Genomic DNA, 27,968 nt, shown 5'->3' with positions numbered 1-27,968 from the left:
TGGGCATAAAATATATACAATGGCATGCAGATTTATGCCTTATAAGGCTTGCTTTTTTAAGGAACAGTCAGTGCCGACGTTCCCAACTAAACACACGTTTTAAGCACCAGGACAACGGGAGGAAGACGGGGAGGCCGCATGAGACTAAACACCGGTAGGAAAGGCTCCAGTTTGGGAGCACAAACTAATAATGATCCTTGATTATGGGATGTACATGAAGCAGCAGGTGACTCTTTTTTGTCAGCTTGTTAGTCGACTTTGCTATTGATCCCTCCGGTCTTTATTATGTACGACGGGTCAGGATGCATCAGAAAACTGCTAATTGGCAATAATCTGTTTGTCAATAGTTTGAAAGACGGCTGAATTTAGATAAGGAATGTTCAAGTTTAAAATACATAATTGCAGCTTCCGCTATTCCTATGGGCTTTGCAACTGGGAGGCCTTCAAGGAGTCTCATGCTCGGAATATTTTACAGTAAATTATTGATATCAGGCAGGTGGTGGGAAAGGTGAGAGAGAAGGAAAACAAAGACGGGAGGTGACATTAGCGCTCTGCCAATAGGAAGGTAAACTTTAAATTGATTCTGGAAACCGCTGGAGGGTTGATTCCCTGTTCAGATGACACCTCACACATATATGAGTCAAAGTCCCGTGAAATGACCGCAGACGTGTTTCAGACATGAAGTTTAACTCTCACAGAATCCATAAATATCAATTACGCCTCTCAAGCCATCAAGGACAACGCGAGTTGTTGTGTAACACTGGGAAAGGCAGCAAACGGGTCCCCTGGAGATCATCTCTGGGCACTTTCCAACATACAGCATCGCTCAACCCACAGGCTTGAATCTGCACAGCAAACTGATGTTTTCAAGCTTCAAAGTGCAGAAACTAACCGCTGAAGAACTGATGTTTGGGAGGAGAGGAGCAATTACAATGCTCTCCAATAGAACTATGGATATTACAGCGATACGACAGTAGTTTGGGTCAAACGTACTATCAAAGCATCACGCCAGATGCTATTTATAGACAATAAAGGGAATCCTCCCTTCACTGTCCCCTCCACACTTCATTTCAAGTGCATGCCAGCGTAGAGAAAGAGCTGGCTGCTGAATGACATCCAGCCACTGGAAGGCTGACTCCAGCAGGCTCCGGTGAGTCAGACTGAGCACTGCCAATAATGTAATAAAGATTTTAAAAAAAGAAGAGCAAATGATGCACCGGTGCTGCGTGAGTCCAAAGTCAGTGAAATAACCTACTTGTAGGCTCCGGTACTGTAACCACAGCCAAGGCCTGTGTGGTCTTTCTGCACAGATCTGTTGATCTGATCCATAATGTTGACGATAGAAGTCAAATTGAAACAATCAGCTCCTTTTTTCCTTCTTGGCAGTCGGTTCTGACTGGATTGGAACTGTTGCGCTGTAAACGAGTTCATATCAAGAATCCAACCGTGAGATAGAAGAGAATTGAGGAAATGAGGCCAGAAGGGGGGAATAAAATGGTTCTTTTACTCATTTTATGGCAAAATTGACATTTTCCTACATAAACTATACTGCTGTACTACCATTATCACTATATAATAAGTAATAATCCCACAAGTGGAGGTCCCTGTCTCCAGGTCTCTTTCAGAGCATCCAATAAAATGAGCCTTTTACATTTTCAGCTCATTTTCTAAACTAATCCAAGCAGCAGGAGCAGCAAATTTAAACATTTACCCCCCACAACACACCTTTAACATAGAGTAAATTAATCTCCTGACTGCGGTAGCTGTATTCACCTTCTTATGTATTTGTGCTTTACAGTTGTGTTTCTGAAGAGATAAAAGAGGCTGACCCAGGACAGATTTGTAGATAAGAACTTGAGCGCATGGATGGACAAGGCCGACCGTTTAACACCAGCAGAATGACGAATGAGGACTTTGAAATACACGATACGAGGTCAAATGTGCCTTCAGAGTTGCAGTTTCTGAGACTTGGGGAGCGAACGCGGTCCAAATGATGACCGTGACACTGTCAGACCAGATCGAGTCCGCCGCCAAACTCCGCTTCTGGTTTTCCAAACGACACCTGCTCACCGACAAATTCAATTAAGGACTCCTCTTCCCACTTGGAGCCGGTCTCCAGGGCAGATCTTCCGGGCGACTCACTCTCAGAGAAATTAAAAATTTTGCTCAAATTAACCAGAAAAACTGAAAAAAAAAAAATGTGCTAACTTTAGTAATGAACGCTCTGCTCCGTCCACCGCAAACACCCGCGTCTCTTTACTTGGAAGCGACGGGGAAGTAGCGCAGGTAAGACTTTTCCTTTTCCTCTCAAACTAAACACACACGTCAGTTCCATTCGCACATGTCGGCCGCTGAAAGCGATGCCGAAGCGCCGCCGAGGGCGCTCGGAAAACAGGAGTTAGATGGCAGCAAACAGCTGATGGGAGGACGGGGCGGCGAAGGCGGCGTGAGGCTCCGCCGGCTCCGGCTCCCGCGCAGCAGCGGCCGCGGCAGCGGCGCCGCCGCCGGCAGCAGCGCCTCTATGAGGCGGCACACACACGCACGCACACACGCTTCACCTCTGAAAATACCCACCAGGATGTCGGGTAAACTTTTAAAAACAGCCCACCACAGTCAGGTTAAAAAAAAAAGTTATAACAGCGTGACGTCAGCATGCCTTTATTTTGGCAAAGTTGAGACGGACGGTTGCAACTTTTTCTTCTTTCAGTTCGCACTTTTCTTTTTTAATGCTTCGTTCTGGTCGAACTCTGCAGCCACGAAGAACCAGCGGCGACCATGCGTCAACGGCAACGAAAGCATGTGTGTGTGCGTGTGTGTGTTTATTTATTTAAAATCTTTTATTCTGCTTCTGTAAAGTAGATTGTTGCCGCGGAGAGCGTCCGAAAGGCGTCTGTCCCGTGTCTGCAGGCTCGGCCACGGTTGCGTCTGAGCCTAAACAGGTAGCATCACTGACCGTGAAAATAGGAACTGCTAAAAATGCAATCAATATTCTCCAACGCGGAAGTGCTGCCCCTGAAAACTGTGTTCTTCAGGGTGCAGGTCGGAGACGCCAAAACGCATTAATGCGTGACTTTATTTCAAAATGTTTATTTTAATTAAAAAATTCGGAAGAAATTTCAGTGAAAATGCCATGAAGAGTCTCGCTCTCTCTCCCCACTCCCCCCCCCCCACACACACACGCACGCGCACACACACTGTTCCTTGGTGGCTATAAGGCAGGTTTTCTGACTTACAGGTTTTCTGACTTCCCCTACTGTAAAACAAACAATCCTTTTAAGAAAAAGGTAAATACTTTTGCGTGTTTGCAGAGTTGTGATCCCCACAAAACATTGTGAGATTTAATTTGACTCTTTTTGTAAAGGCTCACTGTTTCTTCCCTTTTTGCTTTAAACAGTAATAAACGTGCGCGCTGCCTCTGCCTGTGTTATCGCCAGCGATGGAGATGAGGACAGGAATAGATCATTGGCACTTTAAACCCCTAGTTCTCATATTCTCACCGGATCTTTCTCCTTTGCTAATTATTGTGTTGTTTTCAGAGCAAATATGTCATATCCATGGCGACCAGGCAGCTTTATTGTCTCTCCTGTGCAATAGCTCACAAAAGTAATTAATTATCTTTTTCTCTCTCCCCTGTCTTTGGTTAAACAGATCATTCATGGAAAGCCATCTTCCATATTAAAAATGCCACTGACGCTACAAGACGAGGTAAACATCCACGTATTGTTTCTCCTTTTCACGGCTTTTGTTTCCCTCATTGATCTTTTTTTATTATTATTTTCATCACACAAATCCGTCTTTGATTTGGTAATTGACTAACGTAAATGGAAGCATTCGGCACACACCGCCTGCCACTGAGGTGCCTTCCGTGCGGCGCTCCGAACGCCGCAGCTGTGTGCAGATGTACTCGTGCATGCAAAGCAAGCGCACGCTTGACACTTGAAAGAGGCAAGCGTCGGACCACATGTTTGGGCTTGAAATCGCGTCCAGTTTTATGTGATTTGAACTGCAGCAACCTGCCAGATGCAGGTTTGGGTGCAGGGGTTCACCTTAGTGCAACCTGACATGCTCCTTCATGGAGTGTGAAGTGATGGGCTGACGCAGGGTCCATCTCGTCCCCTGTGCTCCCCGAGTGCATCCCTGCGGCGTGACAGCACATGTCGGCAGTCTGGAGCCTTGTCTTTGAGACTGGAGCTAACGCGGGTCCCCGTCTCTGTGTGGCACCGATGAGGCGCTGCGACGTCCATCTGTCACATGCGCTGCCCTTTTTTCCTACACCCACCCGTCCCTCGTCCCCTGTCTCGCTCTGCTCGCAGCTTCCTCGTCTCTACGTCAGCAGTAGGCGTGACTGTCCCGAGCGGAGACGGAAATTGTCCGTTTGCCACTGTTTTAATTGCGATTTGGTTTGGTGTTTATGGCTGTGGCCTTTTGATCGACTCTCCCTCTCTCTCTATCTCTCTCTCTCTCCCCTTCTGTCTCTGTCTCCATAAAATGTTGCCTGAAATGTTGCCCGTGGTCCCCGCGGCACGAGCTGAAAATCTCATTGTTTAATCACCACACGATGCCTGCAACATTCTTATTTCCTGCAGCCCTATCAGTCACTGAAACGCCTCGCCTCATAAGTACCTATCTGCATCTGTGTAGGGGTGTGTAGAATTAAACCCGTGTGTATTCCGTTTCCGTTTGACCTTGACGGCGGACCTGGGGACTTTCATGTCAAATGAGCGTCAGCAGTCTCAAGCAGCATTTCTCACAGGCTTCAGGAGCCGCTGCTACAGTTTCTCAGCGCACTAGCCCCAGCGCTTGCTTTCGGTGTAATGATTTCGAGTACAAACTCCAGCCACCGCAGCCGCGGCGTTTGCCTCGTAAAAACCTGCAGCCTCCAACACGCGCGGCTCCACCAACGCAAGTACTGCATGTTTTTTTAATCATCATTATTGTTTTTGTTTTAGTGCTAAGGAAATGTCCTTTTTGCATGCTTGATCAGCCTGTGGAGAAATCCAATATAATGGAGGTTCAAGGTGAATTGCATCCCGTGCATTCACACACACCCCCATCCACACCCCCTACCCCCACCCCACTGAAGGAACGTTCCGGTACAAAATAAACAAATCACACAGACAACTGTAATATAGGGTTGATTTTGAAGGCATGAAATAAGTATCGATTAAATCCAGCAGTTCATAGATGAAAATGGCCTTTTTGGTAATTTGTCCTGGGCCCTTCCAATACACTGGAGTAAGAGAGAGAGAGAGAGGGAGGGAGGGGGGGGTGGGAAGAGAGGATGCAGGAAAGGTGGCAAAAATAGAGAGCGGGATAAGACGTGAGAACATGGAGAAAAACAGAGAAGAGCTTTCATTAAGTATAGAAAGGGACATGCTGGCCCGTCCGAGCTCATTATCATTCTTAATAAGTCTTAAGGAAAGAGGGAGCATTGAGTGTAACTGCACGGTAATCCTTACACTGGCCAAGGTTAGCGGGGACGTCAGCACATGTGCACTCTACTCAGCTGGCCACTTTGGGATTGGGAGGAGACCAGCGGAGCCCAGTCAGACTCCGCCCCCTTCTGCTTAGGAGTAAAACTGGAAAATTCGGCACAGCAGTGGCATAAGTGGACTTGATTAAAGCTCTAAATAGGACAGTTTGGACCTTGGCATCATCTACAGAACGGGATTCAGCCACAAAGTAACTACTGGCTGAACAGTGTGTCTAATTCACTGTTCTCTGGGTGTGCTCCAAAAACCAGCATTAAGATGAATTGGATAAAATGGTGACCAATTAAGTGATTTGAACATTTGCCCAGTCTCTCGTAGTGACATCATTGCCCCTGTGGAGAGACGGCTATCGATTATTTCACCATTTGTGTGGTTTAAATGTCATTTGTAAGGATTACTGCCTGATAGAAAAAACAAACAAACAAACTACCGTGTCATTAGATGAACAACTGACAGTGTTAAACAGTTACACAACATTTAAACCTTCTGCGGCTTGTTTTTATCACTTGATAGTGATTATGATTGATGCCTATCCTCTTTTCTTATCAATACTGAAGTGTTGGCCAGTGAAGGTAGTTCAACGCTGCTGCCGTGCATGAAACAGAATAGTTCTCGTCCACTGTGGACATAAAAACTCATGATTATAAATTGCCAAAGCAAGAAATACGTCATTTCCTATGGAAGAACACAAGTGTGAAATCCTTTCTTCTTCTTCTTGTGCTCCACACCTCAGGGACGTCACCGTGGCGTGTTAGATTGTTGCTGGCGTCTTAATTTTCCCCACTGTCACGTTTAAAACTGTACTTGTTTATTAAAATCCAGGTTAATATGACAAACTCGCCACTTTTTATAAGCAGCCTAAAACCGTTCTGGGATGCTCTTGTGGGGCTCAGATGCGTTCTTCTTCTATGCTGCCCATCACATCCGTGGGTGGGAGGGTCAGCTAGTGGTGGAACCGTTTCTCAGGATTGGCCTGATTTCCAAATGTGGAGACCCCCAACAGAAAAAAAAGACTTTTACGAGCTGACTTTCAACATGAACTGATCACTAAGGCAACTAAAGATGACACAACTGAGGGGATCCCGCTCTGTGACAGCGAGCGTCTGCTAATTTGCTCAGATTAGAGTTTGGTTCTGCACCAGGCTGAAGGCTGTCGGCACCTGGCAGACTTAATTGTTTAAAAATCTCAAAGCACAGCGCTCCGCTCCAGGCCTGGTGTGCACCCAGGATGGAGGTGGAATAATCTGTTTAGGATCCACCAAACATGCAGGCCATCCTAGAAAGATTAGCCGGTCTCCAGATTTGTATTGTGAAGCTTCGTCTTTGCGTGATTGTCCAAGACGTGGACACAAGTCGGATGGACCTGCTGCCTTTTGCTCGTTTTTCCATGTTAAATCGAGCAGAATAGTTTTTTTTTTTCTAAGTCGGATGCTCGGTTGGTAACCTGCTCCTTTCCCGACACTCCTCCTCCCACAAACGCCCCTCTGGGGAGAACTGGGAGGCAGAGGGCCATCACCATGGCGATCTGAACACAGATCCCCCACACGGCGGTCCGTTGTGACTGGCGTGCGTTGAGGTGAGATGGAACAAAATGTCGGAGCAACAGGGTTTTTTTTTCTTTTTTTTTTTTCCTGTTTTTGTTTTTCGCCTCCGTGCTCCAGGGGCTTGTTGGCAGACCCTTCGCTCAGACTACAGGGACTCCTGCAGCGAGCGTTGGACTTAGCAAGTTGATTTAACAACTGGAGAATGGCGAGGAGGCGGAATCTCTTGATTAAGGCGGAATCTCATTCCAAGGCCAAAGTTGAGCAGAATGTGTTTTTGACCCAAACCTCTTTCGTCCGTCTGTATTTTTGACCAGATCGTTGAATCCATCCAGCGCAGAGTGTCCCATATATATGTAAAGAGCGGATGCATCAGCAGGAAGCACAAAAGCTTCCTCTTTTCTACTAATATTCCTCTGAGTTTATGCATTCCCTTTTCTGTCAGCGTTGGAAAGTCGGTCATTTCCGACAACAAAGCAACATTTTGGACAAAAACGGTGGGAGACATTGTCAAACTGAAAATTGATTTTAGATTTATGTTTCTTCCATATGCTACACTGCAAAGTTTACCATGTGGAGGAAAAACATCCAGCCCTCTTTGTCCCTCTTGTCGGACCGGTGATGTGGGTTCATGCATTGGCAATATAGCAAGAAGGTTCTGGGTTCAGTTCCATCTGCAGTCCAAAAACATGAGTGGATGATGCGTGTGTCCTGTGGCTAGCACCCTGCCCAGGTATTCCACCCACGACTGGGACAGACTCCAGCTCTGCTACCCAGTTCTGCCCGTTCTCCAGCGTTTAGAAGGTCTGTTCTGTTTTCTCTCAGCCTGTCCGGTCGATTTCCATGTGATTCTGTTGCAAACAGATGACGCAACCAGAAATACAACCTCAGACAGCCTCTGTGGGCTGTGAGTGCTGTGGGTGGGTTAAACTGGGTAAAAAGGGATGCGGCCATGAATTTGACAGCCCCATGCGGTTTATGCTGACCTTCGACCCGTCCTCATCTGGGCCTGCTATTGGCTGCAGGTCTCTGCGTAGAGGGAGTTCATAGGCAATGCAGCTTTTTGCCCCTTCAACTCTGCAGAAGACACAGGTTGTGTCCTATGACAGGTCCAGGGTCACCATGGCACCCAGAGGTCAAATCTGGGGTCATCCTGGGCCAGAAAGCACAGAGCTGGTTCTGAGATGAACAACAGAAATGTCTGCCCTCTGCTCTGAGAAATTCAGCCGACACACCTGCTCCGAGGCACAATTGTAGCTAAATGTATTCTTTGAGATTCCGAAGCGTCATTAATATTTGTTGATGTGGAGCAGTCGGGGCTTCCCGTGCCAACTGCAGGAGTCCCTGTGTTCCCTGAGCAGATGCAAAGGTGCAGGCCCTGAGAGCTCCTTAGACCCCTCCTCTACGGCGACCGCAGCCACAAACAGCTCCGTCTCAATCAGCTCCGCGCTGTAATCCCGCTGCAGAGCTCCTCTCGGCTAAGGGAGTAAATAAATTTTTCAGCATTTATTAGAATACAGCTTGCCAGAAGGGACTCCTCTCTGCTCTCCTATAGCTGCTCCAGTAATTAGCAAATTGATTAGGAGAACTTCAGCACACCTCCCCGGCTCTTATCTCCCCATTCTAGGACAATATTGCCGTGCCACGGGACAGTGTAAATATTTTAAAGGAAGCCCTCAGTGAATCTCATTAAATGGGGAGGGGGACGCGCAGCCGCCTCCTGCTGAAGGTCCCAGCCAATTTTCTAAAGTATGATTAAAGAAAAGTTTAGGATTATTCAAACAAGCCAGGTCCTGTGGGTTCTGTTTTCTGGTGCCGCTGAGGACCACAGCGACCTCAGCAGCACCCCCACCACCACCCCCGCCTCCGTCCACCCTCCCTGTGCCAGGACCGCTCCCCTCCCCTCGGATCTATTAGTTTAAAATCATTTGGGTGATGACTCTTTGAAAGCGGTGGTCATCCCGGAATGTTATGTTCAAAAACGCAACAAAGACCTCTCTTTTATGCACAAATGCTAATTAAATTTTTTTTTACCCCCCATCCCTGGGCTGCAGAGGGAAAGACTTGGTAGCAATTTGGCAGATAATCAAATTGCATTTTAAATGGAGCCGTTTAAAGATGACTGGGCTCTGCTCGCAGGAAGACACACTGGCACAAATTGGGCTCCCATAAGCTGCTGAGAGGAGCTCCGCGACCAAAGTCACATCACACACCGCATTTATGCAGAGTTATAATGTTTGTGTTTCTGTCATTAATGAAAAGTGGGTAAGGAGACTGGTTTAGACACTCAGGCGCGTTTTATTTTGCTTTTTCTTTGAATTACATAATTTCCTTCACACTAAGTGGCATCTCCCCCCCACTGTGTGTCCTTACAGTCTCACTAATTGAGCCAAAATGCTAATAAGACGTGATCTGTCGACGGTTAACTTAACTTGTAAACATTTTGTTTTTAATTTTGGATTTGGCAGAGCGACAGACTGCGTGGAAAATGTTGTCAACAGCTATGTTTGTCTGGGAAAAGGAGAGTCGGCGTTCGAGGCTGTCCATCCACATTTTGTATACATCATTAAGTTCTTCGCGGCCCGTCAAATTGTCTATTCACACAGCATTCCAGTACGTATTAGTGACATCTCGTTAGCAGAAAACAGAAAATCTGACACAAAAAATTAGTGAAAGTGGTCTGAATTGCTAAGGTCTCAGAGTAAGCAGAAAGTGTGATTCTCTCAGAATCGGATCAGACGCGCCGCTCTTTTATGCTCAAATTCTTTCTCTTTTGGGCCCCAAAAACAAACAAAAACCCCACAGAGTAATCAGAAATTTTACACACCTTTTAAGGCGAGCCTCATAATTTCAACAGCACAACAACTGGAGCGGAACAGGGAGGGGTTCTGATTTTCAACACTGCTGCAGATACTTTTATCATAGCATATGCTAATCATAGCCCTGGATTCTGGATTCATTACCGCATTACTGACAACCCCACAGTCCCACATCTGTCTGTGCGTTTGTGTTTACCGGTTGCAGTTATTAGACTCTGCCAGCAGGGGAGCTGTGCTGAACTCATTCTTCTGGCTGTCCTGGCACCAGTAGGAGCTGTGGAGTGACCCTGATCAGCTCAGTCCTGACCTCTTATCCCAGGAGGGACAAATTAATAATTGCGGTAGATGATGCTAACTGTTACCCTACAGTGATCGCACGTTGGTGCTACCTGGGCATTACCATAAACGGGTAATTAAGCTCTTTAAAACTTTTCTTTCATTTCCGCAAAAGAAAATGGAGCAGATGCTAACAGTAGCTACCGAAGCGCCTGCCGTGCCCGTCTTGTTGAATGACAAATATTGTTACGACTGCAATGACACAAGGAGGACTTGATTGATCAAGTGGGTGACTGATCATAAAAACGCAGTCAATATTTATCTGCAGCTTTATTTCCGCTCTGCACAACAGAGAAGTATGGCAGAACACACACAGCGGCGGCAGGCACATATTTACACACGAGTCCCCCCCCCGGGCCTGACGATGCTGCCTGTGTTTGTCACACAGTGAACAGTATCCCACGATGCTAACATGGACCCTGTTAGAGTATTTATTCAGTTGGAACAGAGGGAATTGGTCAAAGCCCAGCAGTTTTAGAGAAGTTGAAAAATGTCCTCTAATTACCCGACTGCTTGGATCTTCGCTCCCTGCCCCTCCGCTGCAAGGGAGGCCTCTTTTATTTGTAGAAAGGAAAATGTAGCTTCAGAGACAATAGGCCAGTTCTGTTTTACAGCATAGCAGACTTTATCTTTTTAGTAATAAAAAAAAGACTCAGACTTGGTGAAAGTTTAATTAATAAGGGACTTAAAGTGAGGGAAATGAGCAAGGGACTTGGGCCTTTAAGGGGGTACTTATTTTTTTTCATCTGGGCTATCCTCCAAAAAAAAAAAAACCCCGTCAATTAGCGTGTTAAGCTGAAGAGACAAAAATGTCATTAGTTCTTGCAAAAAGAATAATTGGTTTTAAAGGTTTTGCTGCAGTGGCAGGCCAAAACACGAGCACGAGTGAGTGAGTCTTTGCATTTTTATTCATTTCCTTCAATTACTGAAGTTTAAAGAAAGGCTTATTGTGCACGTTGGAGGAGGCAGAGATGCTCTCCGGGACTTTTCTGTGTATTTCACTTTAGATTTCAGCTCTTTTCTGCCTTTTACAGTGTTAAAACAGTGGGCGCGCCAGAAATCTCTCAGTATTAATGATGTATGAATCTTTTCTTTACTTTTGATTTGTCATCATTATTTCCTGGTCGCTGTAGTAATTAGTAATTATGGAAGGATTTAGTACAGGAGACAATCCGATTATTAACATTTTACTGAGCTGCAGCGGCTGATTAGGTACTCCGGCATTGATGATAAATGTCCTCTGCAATTTGATGCTAAAAAGTGGTATTTGAGTTTATAAGAGGGATTCTTGTGATTTCTCAGCAGATGCTTAACGGAACGTTGGCTCCACATCGGTGCAACATGCACTGATGGGATGGAAAAAGTCTCCACACTCCTGTGAAAATGCCTGTTAAAATAGGCTGAGACCAAGAGAAACGGAGTTTTTAATTACCTTTTTTGTAAGCTGTAACCTGAACAATTGATAAAAAAAAAAAATCCTCAAGATTTTGTGCCTAAGCTGACTGGACCCTCCACTTTAGAATCATCAAAATGGATCAGCTGACGAGCGGCTGCGCTGGTTATGTGTTTGCTGCTCGGGCCCCCGGCCTGCAGCAGTGCTGGGAAAGGAGCCCTCGGAGCGTGGTTTTTCCAGTCGCACGCAGCCTCTGCCTGGCCCAGCCTCCAGCATGGTCATGGGTCCGACCTCACCTCAGGCAGGGAGGTCAGATTCCTGCTGGGTCGGGCAGTAGAACTGACACCAGTGTGGCCCCGATCTGATTCCACTTGGAAGGTTAAAATCAACAAACGTTTAACATTATTCAAACTGTTCTTTTTCATGGAAACTACACATTTCCCTCAGTGAAGTGTGAACGTGTGATCCTTCCTGCTGTCTTACATAACCGCACACATGTTTTTTTTAGGAGTGGAGCCCAGAACGCGACACTAGCTTGTGCCACAAACAGCAGGAGACGGCTTTTGCATCACAGTGTGAGCCCCTGCTAAATGATTGGTTACAGGAGATCCTCCAATAAATTAATTGTTTCCACTTCATGGTTAAGTATGTGCTACTCTTCCAAATCGAGTGCTGGTACTTGGTTATTACACTTTAATAGCTCGCTTGCCAAACTAAGGATATATTACTCCATGTGCTGGCTCAGATCAGAGAAGATGAATTGGCTATTAATTAGAGTTGCACTCAGAGGGCACAGGGGAGAGACTACTCATAGTCTTGTAATCAGTTTCAATGGGGGCCCTTTTCTGACCGGGACAGCCGGGGCTGGCCGGGGTCACCGAGTCGTAACGCCAAACCCGCCACATCCGGCGGAACCGGAGAAGTCGAACCGTCCTCTCGATTCCAACCAAGGAGAGGAGAGGCTTTAACATGCAGTTGCAATTAGATCTCTTGATGGTAGTTGAGAGCGCGGGCGGAAGAGTGCAGATGAGTTGAAGGCTGCGAGGCCCCGCGCGGTTTCTTAACAAAAGCCTCACGTCCGGAGCGTTTGAATTAGAAAGTTAGGGAAGAAATATTTGACGGGCTGAGATGATTTGTGGGGAATATTATTGTTTGGCTCCCTTTTCTCGTGCTGCCTCTGAATTAGCCCTTTTATCACAATTAATCAAGCTGGCCTATAGGAGATGTTCCATCTTGAGCTCATCCACACAGGATAAATAAGTCAAAGCGGCAGGATATATGTCTTTTTATTGGCTGACTTGATCTCTGAAGCATCTGTAGCGGGGGGGAAGCTGTCTCTGCAGCGCGACTTTGTGCAAGAGTCTTTGCCATCACTCACTTTGAATGTGCCTTTTATGACTCGTTTTGTTAAAAACCTCTTTTTTTAATGCAAGGTATCAGGAGTTATGGCCTGTCTATGCAAATGAGGGAATTTTGACAGTTTGTTATTCATGTCATCGTCTTTTTAAACACTTAACGGCAATAAATATCAGCCCGACGGGCTGCTCCGAAAATTGCCACTAAATATTATTAAATATTTTAACAAGTTCCTTGTAAATATGCCTTAAATGTTTGAACGAGGGTAGGAAGAAAAATTGCCCTGCATCAACTTATTAGAAGCTATAAAACAGGAGGTGATTTATTGTGCTGGGGAAGCAACTCGGGCCATCTTTTTTGTTTTTCTCCCAACGTTAGCGTGCTTTGTCCTGACGTGCACATTAAGCGGAGGAGCATCATGTTAAAAGCCCGACGTCATGAAAAAGGTTGGCAGCGAGTGGCGCCGTACCCGAGGTCCGCGGAAGAGGGAACGATATACGACAGCTTTTTAAACTTTTAGAGCTGCTCGTTTTGAGGTGACACCGGCTTTGGCTTTTATTTCGCTTTTCCAGGTTTACAGGAAGCGTTTAAAAAAGAAAAAAAAAACAAAGCGATCTGTCAGGTCCTTTTTGTTCTGATTATCACCTTTTACAGACTCTACTCCGCCGCTCTCGTGACATTAATTGTGTTGATTTTATTCGGGTTGGAGCAAAATTCTGTTTATGCTGTTTGGACAAGAATCTAACGTGAACTTTCCCTGCTGACGGAATTTAAATGAGGCCTCAGATCTTTTTTAATTAGGAACTCTTCAGAGAGAAGCCGGCCTGTCTGAAAAAAAAGGGTGAGATTTGACACCTTTCCATCGGTTTAGGCTGAGAATTTAGCAGTGAAGCTGGGACGTGACCCTGATCTGTGTTTTACACTGGCCCCTCACGGACCCTTTAAGCTGCGTTGGAGGATTTACATTCAGGGGTCAACGTTCAGTTGGAGCGTTGGAGAGCCCCCCCCCCCACCGGTTCTCTTTGCCTCTGGGATCTGATCTAGTGTGGACACTGACGTCAGAACAAAACCGAGATCAGTAAAAGAAATGTGCGAGGAAAACAAAAGAAATTGCCAAAAAAAAAAAGCCAACTTGGGGGGAAACGAACCTAGCTGCACGAGGACCGCGAGTCAACAAACACACAGATAATCGCCCCGATTCCACGTGCATCTCTTTGTCGTTAAAACATCGCGTCTCACCTTTTGTCCTTATTATGTGCGCAGATATAAAAAGAGAGGGCGAAGCCTGCGCAGTATTCCGAGAATCTCGGAGCTGTCTGTGCTCATCACTCGTTTAGCGGGATGTGATGGCTGCCATGTCAGCAACATGGCACGTCTCTGGTCTCCCTCTCCGGAGCACTCCCGAGTTTTCCCTGGGGTTGGCAGAATACGAGTGCCCCGCTGTCCAGCTGTAACCTTGCCACCAGCTTGTGTGTGCGCGCGCGCCCGTGCTGGCGCGTGTGTGATTGTTTTCCAACTCTAAAGACTTGAACAATGATGACTCAAGCCTCGCAGAGTGCACCTCGGGGATAATACAGCAGAAATAAAAATAACAAGTGGGGTTTTGACTGCTGTCAGACGTGAGAGGAGGCATTCTGGCACAGGGCTAAAAGCCCGAGCAGGTTCTGGCCCCTCAGTTCATTAGATTAGGCCGTCTCGTGCGCAGGAAGTGCTGAAAGGCGCCGCAGATCGTATCTACGCGAAATGCTGCCCTCATGTCCGGAGACAGTTGCCAGTCCAGTCCTTGAAATTCCAAAGTAGCTCTGAATTCAGTTAAGGTCTGAGGCTGCGGTTCTCCTCCGGTGGAGGGCTGGTTCATACATACATGGAATAAAACAGTCAAGTGTCGGGATGTCAGCGATGGTATTTAGGCGGTCGCTTGTCTGTGCCTGGCGCGGGAGAATCCTCTAAATTATGTATTTTCCTGATGCCGCCATATGGTGCTGTAACGCGCTTGTTTTGAGCACGCCGTCTGAAGCAATGCAGAAGCCAGGCGGGTGTGTACATGGGAGACCCCCATCAAACAATATCTCTGCTTTTTGTTAGTTCTTCTGCTGGGTGGGCTCTGTTGATGCAACTGTGAGAAACCTCGCACGAGAGCCCGCCTCTCATCTCCTCCGCCGCGCAGAGATAGTCCTAATTGGACCAAAATGGGAATGTGCGCACGGAACCTTGAAGGGTCCCGGGAAAAAAATAAATAAAATAAATAAAAGGGGGCCCTGATCTTCTTTGAAATGCCACTATTAACTGCCGCGCGTCGTCCCCAATGCATCTGTGATTAAACGCGCTCCTAAACTGCGCTGATTTGTGGGGGCACCTTGCTGATTTTATTTGCCACTGTTAACATTTTCCTCGCTGCATTATGCATGGTGGTGCGAGGCAGGAAGTGCTGCAAACAAATGGCCTGAGGGACGCAGCCTGCCAGAAGGGGGGGAAGACTAAAGAGTTCAGTTTGGACCGCGATGGCGCGCACATATCAGTTTCTTTAGGCACTTATTAAAGGCTCTGCCTGTGTGTATGTGCGTTGCATGTAAAGAACAAATTAGCCCCCCGATAAAAACGGACGATGCTCGTCTCTGTCTCGGCTAATCAACTCTGAATGCGCGTCTGATAGAATATTTCTGTCGGAATAATTGAAGATGATTCCTCCTGCTTCAGCATGTATAGGCTGAGGTCACTCCCACTAGTTAATCCTGACAGCTGGAGCAACGTGGGGCTGCTTCCTTTGTGTTTGGGGATTTTAATTCCTCATTGTGATAATCAGTGACTGATGGGAGCCCTGGTGCTTTATGAAGGCACGTCACGTGGTGCGGGCTCCCATTTGAACATGAAACGTCCAGAGCAGAAATGCGGATTCTCACACTGGAGGCGTGCTAACGCCGGTGATTAGGATTCACTTGATCTGTTAGAAATGCAAAGCTGCACACGCAGGTCCGCTCGTGTCAGCTGTCCCGGGCAGCGGCCCAGAGCCTCACACTTGGCAGGTCGTCGCAGCTCACCTCTGACTTACAACGCACATACAATTAAACAATGTGTAGCGACCCTGCGGTGTTATATAGACACCCGTGTTTCCATATGGAAGGGCGGAATCTGTCATCAGTGGCGCCACTTCTCAGAAAGACAGTAAAATGGCGTCTTCCTTATGTGTCACCACAGCTCCTCCGCCTGCAACGTCTTATTTTTTTTCTTTCAAACTTGGCTCATTGCTATTAAAATACTCTGCCTGGCATTAGCAGTAACGAATGCACCCGGCAACTGAGAGAGGGCAGATATTGTTTTCCTTTTTTTATGGCATGACCTTTGAGACTTTATTATTTTTTGATGAATAACTGTTTACTCCGAGTGCACGCACGAGGCATGTACATTTACGTGGTGGCGGCGGCGGCGGCTCGCAGTCATCGCGCCTGAGCCGTCAGCTCGTACGCAAAGTTTGTGGTGGCGAGCTGGAGAGCGGTGTTAAATAGGTGGCAACCAATTCATTAGGATGCCTTTCAGAGCATGAAAAATGACCTTTTCCCTCATAATTGTAGCCTGGGTTCACAGATAGTTGACTGGAACCAGAACATATTGTACGTTGACAAGGATCACTGGAACAATTAGCATCACGTCTCACCAGTTTGGCCTGCAGGCAATAATTAGTGACAATATCTTTGGCAGCTTTGTGCTTAAACGGCTGGATTTAAACTTCTGAGTCTTTGCTTGATTAAATCCTGTAAAAGAGTATAAATATGATTGAGGGGGCACCATAACACACCCTCTGCAGAACAACAGCCCCCTTTCCATCTGATGAATGATGTGCAAATGATGGGATGACACCCTGCCCGTCCTGCTGACGCTGAGGTTGTTTTGCAGGATATTTGTTTTGGGAGCTGGTTCCAAATGTTCCCTCAGTGATTCCAGGTTCATATGATAAGGGAACCAGGAGCACATGACAGATACCCCAGTAACATCACCGACATCACACAATAACGCTGCACTCCTGTGCACTTTCTTTAAAGCCTAAAAGCTCTATAGGTGTACCTCAGGGTTCACAGTTCAGCCCCCCATTACTGTAATAGCGCCTCTCAGTGCAAGAAGGTTTAGAGTTCATTCTCAGGCTAGAGCGGCCTCGACCGTAGCGCCACTGCACCACGTTGGGGTGATTTTGACAGAGGTTGGCGTTTATTTCCCCCGAACACCGACTGCGAGCTAAGACCCAGGTCAAGGCGTCTCTAAAAAGGCCTACGGTACTAGGAAAGCAAGGGAACTCACTTTGATTGACAGCTGTACTCTTAAGTAGCTGAAGCAAATCTTTTCCCAGGAAGTCAGTTCCTGTATTGTAAATGACATCATCGGCACAAGGTGGCAGCAGTTGTGGCCTTACCTGCCTTCGTTTTGGTCCAGTCTGAAGAAATGTAGACGTGTTGGTCTTTCCTAACTGCTGCCCAGTAAGAACTAAGAACTTTACGTGGCCGTTTTAATGTGATCTTCTTTTTGCGACCTCTTTGGATCATTCAGCTGATCTCTTTCTTTGTCATATTGTTTATTTTGCCACATTCAGTGGGAGATACAGCGCTTGTTTTCGCCACGTCGCTCACATCAGCAGAACCTCCCCACCCCACCCCCACCCCCAGTCACATTTTGAAGAGGCAAATGGGGTTTAAGAGTGCAAATATTTAAGTTATTTGAAAATGTGATGCACATCTGTCAAACAGCCCGAGGGTGAAAACCAGCTCATAACCAGGCAACAAATGCTGATCTGTGACTTCTCTGCGGCAAAATAAAATACGGCTCAAGTTTTCATTAAGGTGCTATTGATTAGCTTTTCCCAGCAATGAATTATAGACAACGTTAAATAAAGGGGGGAATATTTTTATGACTTTGTTTAAGCTAAACCAAATTCCTCCCTGATTCTTGTGAGCTCACCCAGAGAGAAACCCTCCCCCATTTAAAATAATTGCCCCTCTTGTGTCTGCTAATCCAAATACCAATATATATATATATATATATATATGTATATATATATGTATATTTGAGCAAATGCAGGTTGCTTTACATTTACTCTAGATCCTGTTTGAAATTTTGGGCTGTTACTTAGATCCCGAAGATCCTTCTGTGTTGCAGTGTTTTGCAGTCTCATAGTTTGAAGGTTCTGGGTTCCAGTCCTCTGTGTGAGTGTATGAGTGCATGTTGTGTGTGTGTTTGTGTGTGTGAATGTGCTGGTTGCTGGCTGCTGGCTTGGAACACTGTTAGCCGCGACGCCCTGTCGTCATCTATAAACAGGAGGTTCCTCGCAGGCCCGGTTTCTTATGTTTCGTGTAAGAGGCGGAGAAAGCAGGAACCTTCCTCTCTGTCACGCTGTTTAACGTCACAATGATTCCCTGGTTTCACCTTTACGGTAAATTACTGGAATGTTCTGACTGTTGGCAATAACACTTTTTATAAGAAAATAATTGCGCCTCTGTGGAGTGAATGGAGTGAACAGTCCGACCTGTCTGTCCTGTTTTCCGCTTCTGAGCACAAAGAACTTTGTCTTCCCACATATAAAATGCATGTTTTTATAAGTAGGACGAGTCACAGAGCCGGGTTTATCAGCTTTAACATCTTTCTTATAAGATCTTTTGTCCTCAGTTGTGGCTTTCTAACCCCCGACTGAACGTTAACAGACACATTCTCGCGTCTTGGTGTTTGTCTTTCATGTGAAATTGCTCCGACATCAATATTATTCAGCGCTGATGAAAACAGAACAAAACAATATGTGTAGGGAGGCAGCGGCTGCAGAGATTCACTGCTGGTGAAGGAAAAAGAACGCTGGAGAACAGCCGACGTCGTCACCCCGACGGGTGCCAGGTCGCCGGTAACACAGGTACTCTCAGCCGAAAACACAGAGAAGTCAAAATAATAATTCCAGGCAGCTGCAGGAGATGGGAAGGTTTTGCAGGAGGGCCTGTCAGCAGTGTGCTGTGCAGGTATGCTGGAGACGCGTTGATAGAAATCTAAACTCCCCTGTTACATACCACTGAAAGAATTTGAAAACCAGGTGAAAAATTGTTTCTGTACAGTTTCATGTCGGGTCTTTTAAAAAGACGTTTGCACTCCTCCGTCTTTTTTTTATTTTTTGACTAATGCTTGCAATTAAAACTGTTTTGCATTTGCTCGGTCTAATTTACCAACCCAATAAGTTCAGCTGTGAAATATGTTATCTGGCACAACAAAGTGCCTTTTGTTATACATATATGAAGATGTTTAAACTTCAAACTGGTTTTATAGCTGTATTTAACCTCAAGCTTCCTTCCCAGAGTGCATTTCCGAGACAGGCAGCAAATGTGGCAGCCAGGTTGAATATCATTTCAGATGGCTGTTGTCAGTTTTGTTTTTTAAATCATTAACATGGTAAAAGCCTTTGAAATCCTGCTTCGGCAATTTATTAGGGTGCCAGAAAGTGTGATATGAAGCTGCCTCACATGTGACAGGGCTGTATGAAAGGACGCGCGGCTGCTCGTCACTGGTCCCCGCAGCCTCTGAATGCCGCAGGTGATTTGCAACCAGGTTCTCCTGCTAGTTGAACGGAAAACCTGCGGTACCCTCCGACCCACTTCCCATTAACGCGCATTTAACCAAGACGCGCCTCAACTCATCACCAAAAGCTGAGTTTTATTGCAGTTGTTGTCAGGAATAGCTTCCAGTTTACGTTTTCAGGTAATTATAGTGCCGCGCACGCCGGAGTGGCACAAATGAGCACTTTCAGGAAGGAATCAACTGGTGTGTTGCCCGTCAGCGCCTGTAAGGCCCGGACATCATAAACACGGCAGCACCGACGCCAAGTGTGTGACAACGTTTTATTGGATATTTCTGTTTATTTTGTTCTGTTCAAGTCTGAATCAGAACATTCTTTTAGCCTTGCAACACACTTTATTTAAAAGGTGGCAATAGGAAGTGGCTTTAGAGCATCGTCTTTTCAAACGTCGCACCTGAAGGAACTGGAAACATTCTCCTTTGGAATACACAGATTCATGCAGTTTTTTAAAATTTTAAGGTTTTAGCCTTGCCTTTTAGTCATCACTAAACATTTGAGGTTGATTCCTATGAAGGTTACTTTAGGTCAAAGCAGCCACCTGCTTTATAAGCACAGGTGTCCCATGAAGTTTTGAAATTTGACACGGTTATAGGTCAGAGTTCAAGGTCACTGGCATCCCACATCGTTCCCATGCTCATGGACTAAAATCTGTGGAATGTTTCAGAATGTTTAATTTACAGTTAAGTAGAACCATAAAGTTGGACGTGAGGACGAGTCCCACTGCTACTTTAACCAGTTTAAAGTTCGCCGGTAGCCTCGAAACAACCCTCGAATCCCCCTTCATATTTTTCAAAGGGGCACTTTTACCGACTGACAAAGCAAACATTAGTGAGCCGAAGTTTTCACTGGCAGAATCCGTGTGGATGGGGAGCGTTGGAGTGTTGAGTCGGCGGTTTGATGTGGTTTGAAGTTTGTCTTTCACAGATGCCGCGAGAGAACCACTGATAGCCGGAACTGCCAGAAATAGAGCGCTCCTTTCCCTTTATTACATGTGGAATTTCCTCATGGCTGATTGAAGTACCGGCATATTGCTGCCATATTCCTGTGGCCAGAGTGAGCAGCATAAAAGGGGCAGATGAGAGGCGATCAAAGCCAGAAACATTCGTTCTGTCGCTGACTTTTCCAGAGGAAAACGCTTTGTAATTCACTATGAGGCAGCCTTTACCTGCACTGCATGTGGGCCATCGATGCATGTAAAGAAATCCTATATGCACAGTGTTTACATCACAATCAGGAGGAGGAAAAATAACAATAACTAATCTTGTGTCATTTAGCTGTTCTATGCAAAGTTAATGTAATCCTCTAATGTTTAGTGTAACGCATCAATCATGAAAAAAATCTATTGTTGCATTAGCCTTGAAAGAACAATAATAATAAAAATGCTATAATGGTTTTAGCTTCCTTTCCATAAATCATACTGGGAGGGTGGGGCGGGGGCATCTTAACTTGCCACTTCAGCTCATCGGAGCAGTTGAAAGGATGCTGGATGCTGAGATGATGTTGAACTGTGAAGGGAGCCGCCGTTGGTCACTTTCCACTCGAAGCGGCTTGAAATACTGCGCCGCAACGCCACTGGCTGCTTCTAACCCGGGCTGACCCGACGCCTGCCGCCGTGACAGAACGCAGGTTTCTGTTCGATAGCCACTCAACGGGGGACTGTAAATCAGGGGTAAATGCATAAAAACAAAGGATAGGGGCAGATTTATTAGAACACTGCAAATCCTTTTAAACCAATATTAAAATAAAGGCCCAAATCAGGCGGAGCAGGTCACGTGCACCTGGGTTTTGAGCCTGGCTGTTGTAGCTGATAGGTTTCCATCGTTGGGGCTTGACTTAATAACGCGGCTCTCACTCTCAGGCCACGCCGTGTCTTATAAAGTGTCTGATGTGTGGGCGCCAACGCGTATGGAATCACATGACTGGAGAACAATGTTCCTTCTGAAGAGCACATAAGGGTACGTGCATGCATGCATGTGAGGCCACAGCCGTTAGCCGAGCACGCCGTTCAGTCATCATCATGCAGACAAACACAGTCTGTACGAACGGAGAGAATTTCCCACGCATCCGATCAGTGTGTTTGTGCTGTTGCATGCAGGGCTGCTCTGATTTCACACAGGAAGTGGGCGGAGAAGATAATTCTTAACTTGAGATGGAAGGAAAAACAAAAAGGCAAACGGAGAATTAATAAACCTTTTTAGTCGGCATAATCATTCATTTTCAGCCTAAACTGAACAGAGCAACAAAACAAATCATTTTTGGGGGAAGAATACATGTATTTTAATGCCCCCAAGCAAAACTAATTAAAGACGACACCTCATTTACATAAATAAGCATTATAATTTGCATGCATGCACAGGGGAATAGAGTGGGAAAATAAAGGAGTGTTTTGCAGTCTGCTAATTTCATTTTATTCAGGATTTAGGCTTCATAAAGATTCATTTTGGAAGGGAATGGAAAGTAATCAAAGAGGAAATTTGAACTATCTCCAAAGATGCAGCAGCCCTCTATTGAAAGGGCTTTTTCCGAGTCACCAGATGACTCCTAATCTGGAGTGGCACTTCCTGGCAATGTTCCAACACCCAACTCCTTGAAAGGTAAAAAAAAAAAAAAATGTAGAGCTCAATTTATTAGTATGCAGTTCTGGCATCGCATCGAGAATTAATGGCGGTGACTGATAATGACTGTAATCGTGGCACAAATGGGGTGTTGAAATAGCAAACAACGGGCACAAGGCATGTAATGGGGATTTTATTAATTACCCAGGGCCCCCAGTATGAGCAGTCTGCAGGATTTACTGTGGCCATGCCAGCCGGCCGCACAGGGGTCACCCAGTCTAATCCGACAGTGAAAGGGTCACCACCGCCCACGTTGCCTCAACACACCGCTATGATATCAGGGATTTCAACTGTAAAATATTAGTTATTCGGGTTTTGACCTGCAAAAATTTCCCTGACCGAGAATTGTCCTTTAATAAAGCAGAGTGGGTTTAAAAGCCCAAGAACAAAAGAGTCCCCCCCCCCCCCACCCTCGATGCTTTTGTCCCGCCCCTGAAACGGAAATCAACATATGTTAGCACTGTCAGGTAGGATAAGCCATTCACACATCAACTCATCAACAAGAGAGGATTGATTAAAAGTCCTTTTTATTACTCGCTGCATCCTTAATGGACGCTAGACTTTCAAAATGGAAGAAACAATTAGAGTTTTACTGCTTTGTGGGCACTACCGATTTATATAAATCACTGCACGGGTGTAAATTTTCCAATAAAACACCGAACCACTCCTAGCATACATAATCAACATGTCCACACTGACTCACACAATCTCTTTAAATTGGTAGGACTCAACCGTAACACCAATTCAAGCACTCTCAATCTGTTGATTGGATGGTTGACACTTTGGCCTGCTGCCGCTAACAACACCCTCCCATAATACCAAAAACCAAACAAGGCTAACAAACAAAGCTAACTGTAGCCATGTCCACAGTACAGAACCTGGCTAAAATGCACGCTGTATGGAAATACTGCAAATATGTTAGGCTGCGTGAAAGCCCAAAGCAGGTGATCAACCAGACTGGACTCTCCTCCAGGCCACCTGTGACCCATGCACGCCGTGGGTGGCGATGTCGGGATGTCACGTGACCCACCAATGAATCAGATGCAGGTCTGAATCAGAGGTTAAGGTGAGCATGCGACTCCAGGACCAAATAAACCGACCCTAAAGACGTAGACATAGATGGCGGTTTAGACCTTCTGAGACCAGCGGCGGTAACGCCGGACGCACTGGCGCCGAGCAGCTGGCCTGGAACTGGTGCGGACCAGGGAATTTCAACTGTTTAATTAAACTATATTGCCTTAATAAATGATTCATTAAAAAGTTTAATCACCCTCAAGGACAAATTCAAGATATTGCAAATGTTATCCTCAGAGCGACGCTTGACTACGGTACACGCGTTGTACATGTTTGTGTGCACGTTGCGAGGAAACACTTAAACTTCAGGGCGACACAGTGAAGCACCTTTGTCGGAAAGCCGAGCTCTCCTTAAAATTAGCTGTCCTTTGAAAAAAATTGACTAGGTGGTGTCCTGACGTGCACGACACAAAAGAACTCTGACACTCCCAGTTCTATTGTCAGTCAGTTTAAAATAGAAATTTGAAATAATTTTCAATTAAAGGAGGACTCCTCCTTAAATGTTTGGCGTAAACTCTGACAACGACTTGGTTTCGTGATGAACCGATGGGAAAAACAGCAGAGAAAGACTGATAGTTATTAACTTATAATTATTAACAATTATACCACAATTATGAACTCAAATGCCTTTTTCCTCAAGTCACGTGACGCGACAAAGGTGTGCGTGTATTTATCACATAGTTTTGCTCAAAGGCTGCCTGTAATCTAACCTCGCTCTTCAGGTTCAAATTCCTTTTGTTTGCTTTTGGGTTTCGTTCTGAACCGTCTCACATTCCTCCCCCAAAAAATGATAATCGCTTCCAATCAGCGGAGCGCCACCAAAGCGCACATCAAAGACAACATTATCTTTAATTGAAGTTCAGAGTTGGGCGACAGGCACCACCGTCAGGTGCTCTGGCTGCACCCAGCGACGGTCGCTCACGTGACCCAGCAGCATCTCCGAGTTCACGCGGTTCAGCAGCCCCGATCCGTGTTTTCACTTTCAATCGCCAACATCAAAAAAACACAGTTTTTCCCCTACATCACGTGTCCAGACAAGCGGCTTGGCTCCGAGTCGCTCGTCGCTTTGATTATGACGCTTTCTTTTATTCCCGTCGAATTTAACCCCAATCAGACCTAAAATGCTCCCTTTTTATGGGCCTTGGGCAGATGGACCAGCCCAGTTTGTGTTCTGCTGCTGCCGTAATGGAAAACAGCGTTTTAAGCGAGTCCATACCCTGGCTGACTTGTGAAATACCTACATTCTTGAAGCCTTTGTTTTTTACCTCAACTACCTGTCCTCTGGGTGTGTACACTATGTTTTTTTCATGCAGTGAAGTCATGAGTAAAAAATCTATGTAGAAACAGTCGTGCCATAACGTATCAAAACCTGTTTTTTTGTTTAATGATCCGGATCTTAAAAATACGAGCCGTGTCCGGGTGATGGCGCGCCGACTGTTTTTCTCCTTTTGTTCACTTCTTGTCCTGAATATGAGGTGAAGACAAAGATGAAACTCTGATGCCCAAGTTCTCGGCATTCCTCAGCGGTGACACACAACAGACGTATCGCCTTATTGCTCGCTTTTTTTTTTCTTTTGTAAACGCACAAAAACACAGCGTTGAACCAGATGTTCAGGTTGTCGTAGTGGAACAGAAGGCGTGCACAGGAAAATACTTTGGATTATGAAAGAAGAAATGAGTTATGTCATTCTTGTTTTGGGGCGGACAGTTGGGGCACATCCCACGGGACCGTTGCTGTTTGAACAACAAATATTTGTAACGCTGACTTACGTCGAGCTGCCGCGGTCACATCGCTCACGTCGCCACCCAGGTTTTTTTTCGCCATATTACTGATTTCTGACCACAAAGGAAAATCTCCCAGCATCCCTCGTTCCACGTCCACAAAGGCTTCAAACAAACCCTCTACCTCCAGAGGTGTATCACACGGGCCTGTTGCCTCACCTGGTCCTGTGTTACCTCTGATGGTTGGATTAGGAGGCAGCCATGTGGAAGAGGCGGCTCTAATCCACGGTGCCTCCGCAACACCTCCGCTCTCCTGAAGGTAGAGCAACGCCCTGAAGGAACGCGGCTCATATCGGTGGCTGTGCTGTACGCGGCGCCCTTTGCCCCGGTCACCTGGGTCAGAGTGCATTTGTCCAGTTTCAGGCCTCAGAGGAGGCGCTACGACCTTTGCAGCCTGTCCTGTGTGGTCAGGTAATGGGCCCGGTGACGTCGCGACCACATCGCCACCGCTATCGTGATTGGCTGAAATAAAGTCTCTTATTTATCTAATGTGCTGATAATTAGGACTTTCTAATTAGTGACATAATTGGAAATGTAATTAGCAATAGCAATCGTTATTGCAGTTAATACCTTTTCTCTTTAGTTATCAGGCTCGTTCACGCTGGTAATTAGCAGCCATAAGAATTTCATACTTTTTACATGTTATTACTTTTGTATTTGACACTAATATACTGTATCATTAGCGCCTTTTTAATTCTTTAATAAAATCTTAGTGCCCACCAACTTTACGTGTTGATATCTCGGTAAGAGCGGCGAAAAGTGGGAGGAGCTTCATGGAGGGGGCCGCATTTTTCTCCGGTCACATCCATCTATGGCCAAAAACGTGAAGTTCAGGAACAAAGCACTTGTTTATCTTTTTTATACGTCAATCTGCAGGGGCCGGAGATTATGGTTGACTTCAAACTTCTCCTTTCAGAGTCTGAAAACGGGATCGTAAACAGATGTTTTATGTTTATCTGCAGAAATCAGATCCGTGTCACGTGAGCGTCGGCCAGAGGTGACAACTCAAACGAGGGTCATCCCCAGCGCAGATAATTCAGCGGGAAGGTGAGTCCGATCTGTGTCTTTTGCTCGATTCATTTATATGCAATAAAAAAGAGTAATTGTCGGCTGAGGGAAATGTTGAATGAAAGACGGTTCCCGACATTAAATGGCGCTGAATTGGAAAGCCACCAACGAGAGACGAAACGACACCTTTGGAAGTATTTTATCATTTGATTTTCGTCTCTGCGGTGAACAAAATGATCAACTTTGCTCCAAAAACAACACGTAATGGCTTTTACAACACACACTGCTCGTGTCTCTGCTGTGATGAAGTTGCTCCTCTGTTGCCGGCAACAACTTAATTGTCTCCAACGCGCACGCGGGCGGCGTGCACGACTCACGATACCCCAAGGTCTGGATTAATTAAGCTGTGAAAGCCCACGAGCAGAGAGCATTCGACAGGTGCCTGTTTGCTTTGGTGTGGGACTTGTTTTTGGCAGTGGTGCAGTGGCTCGTTATAAATCTATAATTAAGTTACAATTTTATTTGCTTTTTTCCGAACACAGAGTCTTTTGGGAGCGTCGTTGCTCAAACTGTGGTTTTGTTAAAAGCACCCTTGTCTGTTTCGATACCAGATCCTCGGGTTTTATGCTGAGTTTGCGAATCGCCTGACTCGATGTGCCACCGTTGGTGTCGCGCCGCCGCCAAGTGTTTTCCCGCCTGCGTCCTGTGGTGGGGCTCCTAAATCCTGACATCTCCGGATTTGTTGTAAACCCAAAACAAGCCGATTTGCACCCTCGTTCCCGTCGCATCTCTACACAAAAACAAACACCGCGCCCCCCCGCTGGCTGGAGGGAAGGTCCTGGGGAACTCCCACAGTTCAGCTCAACCGGCGCGGCGGCGCGGCGGCGCGCTAAGTGAACAAGCAAAGCTCTCTCTCTCTTATTTTGAATCACCTGCCGGGAAAGAGGGGGGGGGGGGATTCACAGCAGGGGCCTGGAGGAGGGATGAGCGTGGCTGTGGGAGAGAATCCCCCTGCCTGCAGGGTGGTCAGGGCTGAATGAGATTCACCACCGGGATGGAAGCATTTGCCAAGAGCTCACTCGCGCTAACAATGTGGCCTGTGGAGGGGCAGGCTGGGAAGGAAATTGAGGTTAACAATGTTGTTACATATTAAACAGGGCTCATCTGTGCGCGTAGCATTTGGAATCCGGGTATATTCGAGCACATTATTTAGTAATGAAACCCAGCACTAAAAACCAAACTGTGCGATTCTCCTTGAAATGCTGTCCAGGGATTGAATATAAAAATGATTATTTATATATTTTTTAAGTTCAGTGAAAATTCTTGTCATTAGAAATAGGTTCTCTTATCCTCTTGACAAAAGCAGCCAGTGCATAAAGTGCACAGGTGCTAATTCTGTCCTACATGCTGATTTTCAGCTTGAATCTCACCATTGACTCTCACCGCTGCCCCCCCCCCCCCCCCCCCCCCCCAACAGTGCTTCACCCAGGGGACAAACGCCTTCTACGTGTTGTAATAAGGGTAGCTGATATAATGAAGGTCATTGTAATCAGAGCTAATGTGCCAAGGAGTCAAGACACTGTAGCTTTATTTGGCAGCAAGGCCCAGCGTTGGGTACCCCTGGGGATCGGGCTGATAGCGTTATCTTTCCTAACCTGACTCTAATACAGGCCTGGTTCCGATGTTTGTGTCAGTGTCGGGGCTGAACTTTTCCCAGTGATCCCTCGCACGTGTGGGTGGGCCTGGGTTGGACTCCATCCTGGTTAAATCCCATCCCAAGGTGTTTTTTTTTGAGAGCTGCGCTCCCCCCCCGCCGACTTGGAAAACAGACGGGCTGCAACCGAATGTACTGGATGTAGAAACATTACATCGGCGCCTGCTGAGGACTGGCTCGTAAGAGATGACCTCTAAATCTAATCCCATCCCTCAGGATATGCAAATGTCCTTAGCTCAAATT

General features: G+C 46.2%; 1 long non-coding RNA gene across 2 annotated transcripts; it reads left to right on the top strand.

The window, feature by feature from the left end:
* The first annotated feature begins 1,532 nt into the window (after positions 1–1,532).
* LOC105419996 (uncharacterized) lies at positions 1,533–26,392 on the top strand. 2 transcript variants are annotated; one of them, XR_003887992.1, is made up of 3 exons: positions 1,533–2,286; positions 3,649–3,705; positions 25,966–26,392. It is a non-coding gene; the product is annotated as an uncharacterized lncRNA (long non-coding RNA). The 2 variants fall into 2 exon arrangements; XR_003887993.1 differs by lacking the exon at positions 1,533–2,286 and adding an exon at positions 2,504–2,939.
* Positions 26,393–27,968: the final 1,576 nt, after the last annotated feature.

This window comes from Takifugu rubripes, chromosome 3 (genome assembly GCF_901000725.2).
Source record: "Takifugu rubripes chromosome 3, fTakRub1.2, whole genome shotgun sequence".
NCBI classification, from domain to species: domain Eukaryota; kingdom Metazoa; phylum Chordata; class Actinopteri; order Tetraodontiformes; family Tetraodontidae; genus Takifugu; species Takifugu rubripes.
The sequence above is the reverse complement of the archived record's forward strand: the minus strand, read 5'-3'. Positions and strand labels throughout refer to the sequence as shown.